This window comes from Podarcis raffonei, chromosome 12 (genome assembly GCF_027172205.1).
Source record: "Podarcis raffonei isolate rPodRaf1 chromosome 12, rPodRaf1.pri, whole genome shotgun sequence".
Classification (NCBI taxonomy): domain Eukaryota; kingdom Metazoa; phylum Chordata; class Lepidosauria; order Squamata; family Lacertidae; genus Podarcis; species Podarcis raffonei.
Window position 1 is genome coordinate 46,582,373 of NC_070613.1, and position 7,275 is coordinate 46,589,647.

The following is a 7,275-nucleotide window of genomic DNA, read 5'->3' on the forward strand; positions in this document are numbered from 1 at the left end:
AAAGCTAAAACTTACATTTGCTCTACCCACATATGTCTCTGCTCCTTGCCCACCACTGGGATGTAGGGCCCCAGGAAATCCCCTAGAAGGGAATGTGGCGCTCAGGTGTTTCCCTGTGCTATGCAGATTTTGCAAGCAGAATGCTGCAGAGAAGTATCTAGGGAAGGAAGTACCCAGTGGCAATGGCCATTGCAATGCACTGGTTCCACCTGAATGCATTGGGTGTTCTCAGGGATCATCTCTACATCAACATAATTGCTTACACGGTGGTTTTTAGGGGACAACTACAAAGGGGTAGTTTTTAGGGACTAGCTTCAAGTGGTTGATCCCATTCTGAACGCATTGAACCTCAGCTGTCTGGCAGCTTAAACAGTGGTCTTTAGGCATCATATCCAATGGACTAGAGCCACAAGGGTCCCTCAAATTTCCGCCAGCAACACCTGCACTGCAATGGTCCATCATCATAGACATAGGAATACATTGGATTGAGATCGAGAGACCCAGAGTTCAGCAGGAGCCCAAAATAAACATAAAACCCCACAAGTGTATAGACCTAAGAACGAACCAGAAGCAACCTTTCTTATTTTAGTCATGCTACATTCAAGCAAACTTCTGGAGAGAAATGTGGGGGAACACAAGCACAGGAGGAACACACAATGCTCACCCCTTAGGGTAGGAAAACTGGTGCCCTCCAGAGCTTGGAATACATGCCCCAACCTCTCATATGGAGCTCAAAAACACCCACAGGGCTGCAGGATCACCATCCCTGCTATGAGGGGAATAGTTGCAACAAATTTTGGGGTAAGGGCTTTAGGTTCTCATGGGCGCAACACATTTCCTACTGCTATTAAAAGGCTAAAACATATTTTTGTGGGACTCCAACTCCTATCAACCCCTGCCAGCATGGCAAAGGGAAAGGAAGATGGGAGTTGTAGTCCAATTACATTTGAAGGGCCCCCAGGCCCCCACCCCCAAACTAAAGTGCCAATCCTAACTTAACATATTTGCTAGGGGGCAAGCCCTATTGAGCACAGTAGGGTTTACTTCTGAGTAAACATGCATAGGGCAGGTCAAGGAATGTCGGCAGGCGATGCCAGTCTCCAGGAGGGAGCAATTATTTTGAAGGCGCTAAGAAGGGTTTTGAGCTCCCAACCCCAACTCCCTTGTCTCATGAGGTTTCGTAACAATGTTTCTGGGGTATATATTATTTAGAAAGATTTAGAGACTGCTTGTATTACAAAACTCTCGAAGCAGTGTGCATCCTACAGCATCCTAAAACCCACAAAACTGTTAAAAAAACAAGCATGCATGAAATAGTTCCCAATAAAACACAGATAAAATCAGGAAAACGATACGTGCAGCAGATTCCTCCTTTTCTTGCCAAATATCAATTCGCCAACAGAGCAACACAAACTGGTTTGTAAAACTAAATTTAAACATCAGCTTGTGACTCAGAACATGATGCTGCCATCTGGCAAAAGTGTTGAAAGTCCCACAGCAAGAGCAGATGTATCATTCATGCTTTCTAAACCAGGGTCCTTTGGCCTCTTCCATACTTGCTTCCCATATTATGTGGAAGCGCCAATCGTGTGGGCTTGTCCTGATCCCCTTGATCTGTCCCGTAAGCCTTATACCGAGTGAGAACATCATCAGCCTAGCTCAGAATTGTCTACATTGATTGGCCGTGGTTCTCCAGGATTTCGGATAGAAGTCCTGGCCCTTCCTGGAGATGAACCTGGGATCTTCTGTGTGCAAAGCAGATACTCTGCCACTGAGCTATCATTCTGCCCGGACTCTGAGGTCCAGCTCTAAGGGTCTTCTGGTGGTTCCTTCACTGCGAGAAGCAAAGTTACTGGGAACCAGGCAAAGGGCCTTCTCGGTAGTGGCACCCGCCCTGTGGAACACCCTCCCACCAGATGTCAAAGGAAAAAACAACTACCAGACTTTTAGGAGGCAACCGAAGGATTTGGATTTGGGTTTGATATCCCGCCTTTCACTCCCCTTCAGGAGTCTCAAAGCGGCTAACATTCTCCTTTCCCTTCCTCCCCCACAACAAAGACTCTGTGAGGTGAGTGGGGCTGAGAGACTTCAGAGAAGTGTGACTGGCCCAAGGTCACCCAGCAGCTGCATGTGGAGGAGCGGGGAAGCGAACCCGGTTCCCCAGATTACGAGACTACCGCTCTTAACCACTACACCACACTGGCAGCCCTGTTTAGGGAAGCTTTTAATATTTGAAGGACTATTGTATTTTAATATTTTGTTGGAAACCGCCCAGAGTTGTTGTTGTTGTTGTTCTTGTTGTTGTTGTTGTTGTCGTCGTCGTCGTCGTCTTCATGGTGCTATCCAGAAGGAGATTACATTCTGAAGCCCTTGCTTTAGACTCCTTGATGGACTCAAACTCCCATCAGTACCAGCCAGAATGGCCAATGGACAGGAATAGCAGGGGCTGTAGTCCCCACAATATCTGAAGGATCAGAGGTTCCCTGTCCCTGCCTGGCTGGGACCTTATCTTCAACTTGCTCTGTTTCCCAAAACCTGAACTATTGACCCTTGTACATGCATAACATAGCACCATGGAAGCCATCTGCAATATTCTGTTTTAGAAGCCTGATCTAGATTGATGTGTGACTGTTGATTTTACTATCCCCTTCAGTTAATTAAAATAAAAGCACCTGTCATGCGATAGAATTCTTTTCCAGCTGACAAGTCTTTCATTTATTCTTATGAACCTGGGGATCAGTGTTATCCCAGGCAGGGGGAAGTGCGAGCTGGGTTTTTCCACTCGTAAATCACCCTGCTTTGGTATACATAGAATCTAGCTGTTTCACAGGCTGGCTAAGAGACAGAAGACAAAGCTATGGCATGCAGAGGGATGCAGAATTATACCCAAGGCAGAAAACCATCCCAATCCTCTCATCAATTTGGCAATAACATGCTGAACAAACAACTGCCCTGAGCTTCTGCCAGTGCATCCTTGCTTGTGTAGGACTCAAAGCCACAATTTGAATTAAAGAAGACGATCAAGAGCAAGAAATATTGGAATGATGGGACTATGATTACCTGTCATGGAGACTGGATAAATCACTTTAGAGTTGCTCTCATGGCTTTTGCCTTCACCTGATCCCCACAGCTGAATTAGACCTACAACATTCAACTGTTGCCTGATATTTCATTTCTCCTTACACATATTGAAACAGTCAATTTGAATACAATAGTGTACGTGGCCTTGAGGGGTGTATGGGGTAGTTCCTCTGGTGGGGAACATGTCGTGCTCCTTCTGGGGTAGTTTGTCTACCTTTGGTCCCCACCCTGCACTCACCTCTCACCTGTGGCTCCTAGAAGCTGTCAGCATGCAACAGCAGACACACCTTGGGAATGGCTTAGACTGGCTTCTTCTCCTTTGGTGATCACTCGTAGCCAAGTAAGATTGTCTTACATAAACACGGTTTTAACAATGAGTCACTAAGTGACTGTGGAGGCCAATTCTGGATGCACACATCCTTCCACAGTGGGGACATTGGTTTCCGGGCAGAAGCTGATCACGGTGTCAATTTTGCCAAGCGTGCCTTCCTCCTAGCACGTTTCTCCCTTGCATCCTGAGTTTGAGTGTCTTCAAAGCCCATGACACCTTTGGTAAAGGCTGTTCTCCAACTGGAGCTCTCGCAGGCCAGTGTGATGAGGGTAGCCAAAGGCTCTCCTTCTGTGAGTTAGGGACTTTGCCTGCATGCAGAGACAGGCTCCAGAGGATTGAGCAGATGGGACCAATAGGGGGTCCAATGGTCAAGAAGGCAGTTTCTGCATGTGCTGTAGAGGGAAGCGAGAGGCAGATGGGGCTCAGCAACCTGGGAAGATAGTCCATCTAGGAGAAGGAAAACTCTATCCTAAACCTCTGCTGCCTTGCGGGATATCTTTGGGAGAAGAAAAGGCTGAGGAGTAAACCCTACACAAATCTGGATTGGAGTCCCTAATATGGTTGGGTGGTGCCTTGTGTGCCTACTTATTGTAGCTCCTGCAGCCAAGCTGATGCCAAACATATTCCTCTGATTTCCTTTAGACCACATCAGTGAGGCTGAGAGGCGGGTTGTCATCTGGCAGCCCAGGACCTCCATACACACTGCCCAGGCTTGCAGGTGTAATTAACTTTGCCTCCTTTAATTCCCACCACCATTCGTCCACTTGGGGTAAAAATACATTCTTCCATCCATGTCCATATTAAAATCTCTCCACTGTGCTCACATACTGGAATAAAAGTCCATTTTTTCTTATTATACTGTACAGTGGTACCTCGGGTTAAGAACTTAATTCGTTCCGGAGGTCCATTCTTAACCTGAAACTGTTCTTAACCTGAAGCACCACTTTAGCTAATGGGGCCTCCCACTGCCACCGCACCGCCAGAGCACGATTTCTGTTCTCATCCTGAAGTAAAGTTCTTAACCCGAGGTATTATTTCAGGGTTAGTGGAGCCTGTAAGCTGAAGCGTATGTAATCTTAAGCGTATGTAACCCAAGGTACCACTGTATATCCTTTAATTTATGCCCAGTTCCATATGTTCAAATTCCATTTCCTGTTGTTGTCCATTTCCTGTTTTTACGACAGTGAACCTGGGACGTTTTTCATTTAAAGCAAATTCTCTATCACTGATCTATGACCTTTTCTGGAGTCAAAAAAACTAATGAGATCAAATGAATCCAAGGTCACCCAGTCCAACCCCCTGTGGTGAAAGGCAGGGCCACTCGCTTTTCAACTTTCTGCACTGACACAACTGAGATCAACCAATGCAATCCTGGCAGGTAAAAGCACAGAATCATGGAAACAGTGCAGGCAAGTGTCTCTAGAGGAAAAAGCTAAAGACATAAAATGAAGTGGACTTTTATTTCCCTGCAGCTTAGTTTATCATTCTTACCACATGCAGCCCTTTAACAACAACTTCGTGAGGCAGTTCCGATATTATTTCCATTTTATAGACTGCAACCTGAAACCGGATTTAATATAAAATTGACAATTCTGCATTGAAGGCAAGGTAATTCATAGGCAAGGGAGATCTGAGGTCAGCGTTCACCCCTTTCCCCAGAAGATCACACCAAGCCAGTCACAGAGAGTGAATACCCCTGTGGGAGCTCTATAAAGTGAAGATATCAAGAAGGATTATCATTGCAGCACAGAAGTTTTTCTACACAGAGCCTGCTGTAACTTTTGTAGCAGGTTTTCTACTGGTGAGCATTTGACCCAGAATCCAAAGGCCTCAAAGGAACTCCAGAGGTGTCGAATTCCATAGTTTAACTATTCACTGTCTGTTGTCTGTCCCAAATCTTCCCATGTTCAGCTTCATTGAAAGTCCCTGAGTTTTGGGCCAAGGGATGGAAAGATCATGAGGCTCCAAAAATAACAGATCGGCAAATCAAATTACAGGAATTGGTGGAGACGGCTCAACTGACTAGTAAACTCAAAGCAAAAATTTGCGGAAAAATGGGATGGTTATAGGAGATATGTTCAAAAATACAATAATAGTTTTGACTCCATGCTAGCATTTGAGTGATAAAGGAACTAAAAGGAGGTGGACAACAATTAAAGATTTATTATGTTTTCAGAATGTATTAGAAAAATTATATAGAAAGGTTTATTGTTTTGTGTACATTCAAATGTAAGATAAAATATATGCAGAGGGACTTGACAGGAAGTCAAAGTTGAAGAAAAGATTTTGGAAGATAAAAGGGGGAAAATATTTACTTTCATTATTATCATTTTGTGTGTGGGTGTGGGTGTCTGCACATATGTGTGTTGTATTCAATGTTTGGGAGGAAATAAGACGGTAAATAACAAATAACAAACTAAATATCAATGTATGTAATTTTTATTTCTTAATTATATTTAGTGGTAGTATGGCTGTATTGTTTTTTGTAACATAAAAATTATAAAAAAAGAAAGGAAAGAAAGTCCCTGATTTTTGGAATGACTTCACTTTCTTCTCAATGTGCATTTCTCTCTCCTCCCCCTTTTATAAAAACCTTTCTAAACTAGCTTTCAAGGAACCATTCTGGCAATGACAGCCAAGGTGGTTCCTTGGGGAGGACCAGGAAACCCCCTCCCCTGTTGTAGTGATCCTGTTCAGTTTGCTGTAACTGTAAATAATAAATGCAGTGGCCGAGTTCCATTCAGTGCTTGCGTCCGTCTGTTCCTTCCACGTGCAAAAGGAACACTTGCAACAAATGAACAATGGCTGTGCATTCTTTTGCTGCCTATTGTTGTGCTAAGGTGGCAGATTAATCCCTGCTGGGGTGATCATTTTATTGAATTTAGGGGACAGGGGAGGGAAGATGAGCTTGGGTTGCTAGGCAACTGTAGGATGCCTTCTCCAAACCATGCATCTACTGTAGAACTTGGCTGGAGACGGTTTCCTGGCATTAGCTAGCGACTGCTATATGATATTGAGAAATAAAATACGCGCTCAGGTAGCAGAACAAGTCAAAGGATCTTCACCATTGGGGTATTCGTGGGAAACGTAGTTTGTCGTTAAGAAGATGGCATGTAAAAGCGCACTTTTACCCCAGTCTATACAGAGAACATAGGGATGTGGGTGGCACTGTGGGTTAAACCACAGAGCCTAGGACTTGCCGATCAGAAGGTTGGCGGTTCGAATCCCTGCAACGGGGTGAGCTCCCGTTGCTCAGTCCCTGCTCCTGCCAACCTAGCAGTTCGAAAGCACATCAAAGTGCAAGTAGATCAATAGGTACCGCTCCAGCGGGAAGGTAAACGGCGTTTCCGTGCGCTGCTCTGGTTCGCCAGAAGTGGCTTAGTCAGGCTGGCCACATGACCCGGAAACTGTACGCCGGCTCCCTCGGCCAATAAAGCGAGATGAGTGCCGCAACCCCAGAGTCAGTCACGATTGGACCTAATGGTCAGGGGTCCCTTTACCTTTATACAGAGAACATGGAAGCAGTTGCAGCGTTTCTCAAGAGGCATGGTGATAGCCTGCCCATCGCAGTATTAAGCTATATAAGGAAGTGTGTTATTTCAGCCACCTTATTGCTTGTGTTTACTCCCATTCCCCACTCCTCTTACTGTTTGGGCCACGTCATACCGCCTGCGGCGCTGCTAGCCTGTCCCATTTGTCAAATAGCACCTGATTATGCCAGCTCCGTGCTATTGCCTTGAAGGAAAGGAGTTGTATAGCTAGTTTAACAGTCATGATCTACTGCTTTTGCTCTTCCAGAGTGCCTGAGCTGGAGAAATAAAAGCATATTTTATGAGGAATAATGGCTTGCTTTGAAACACCCT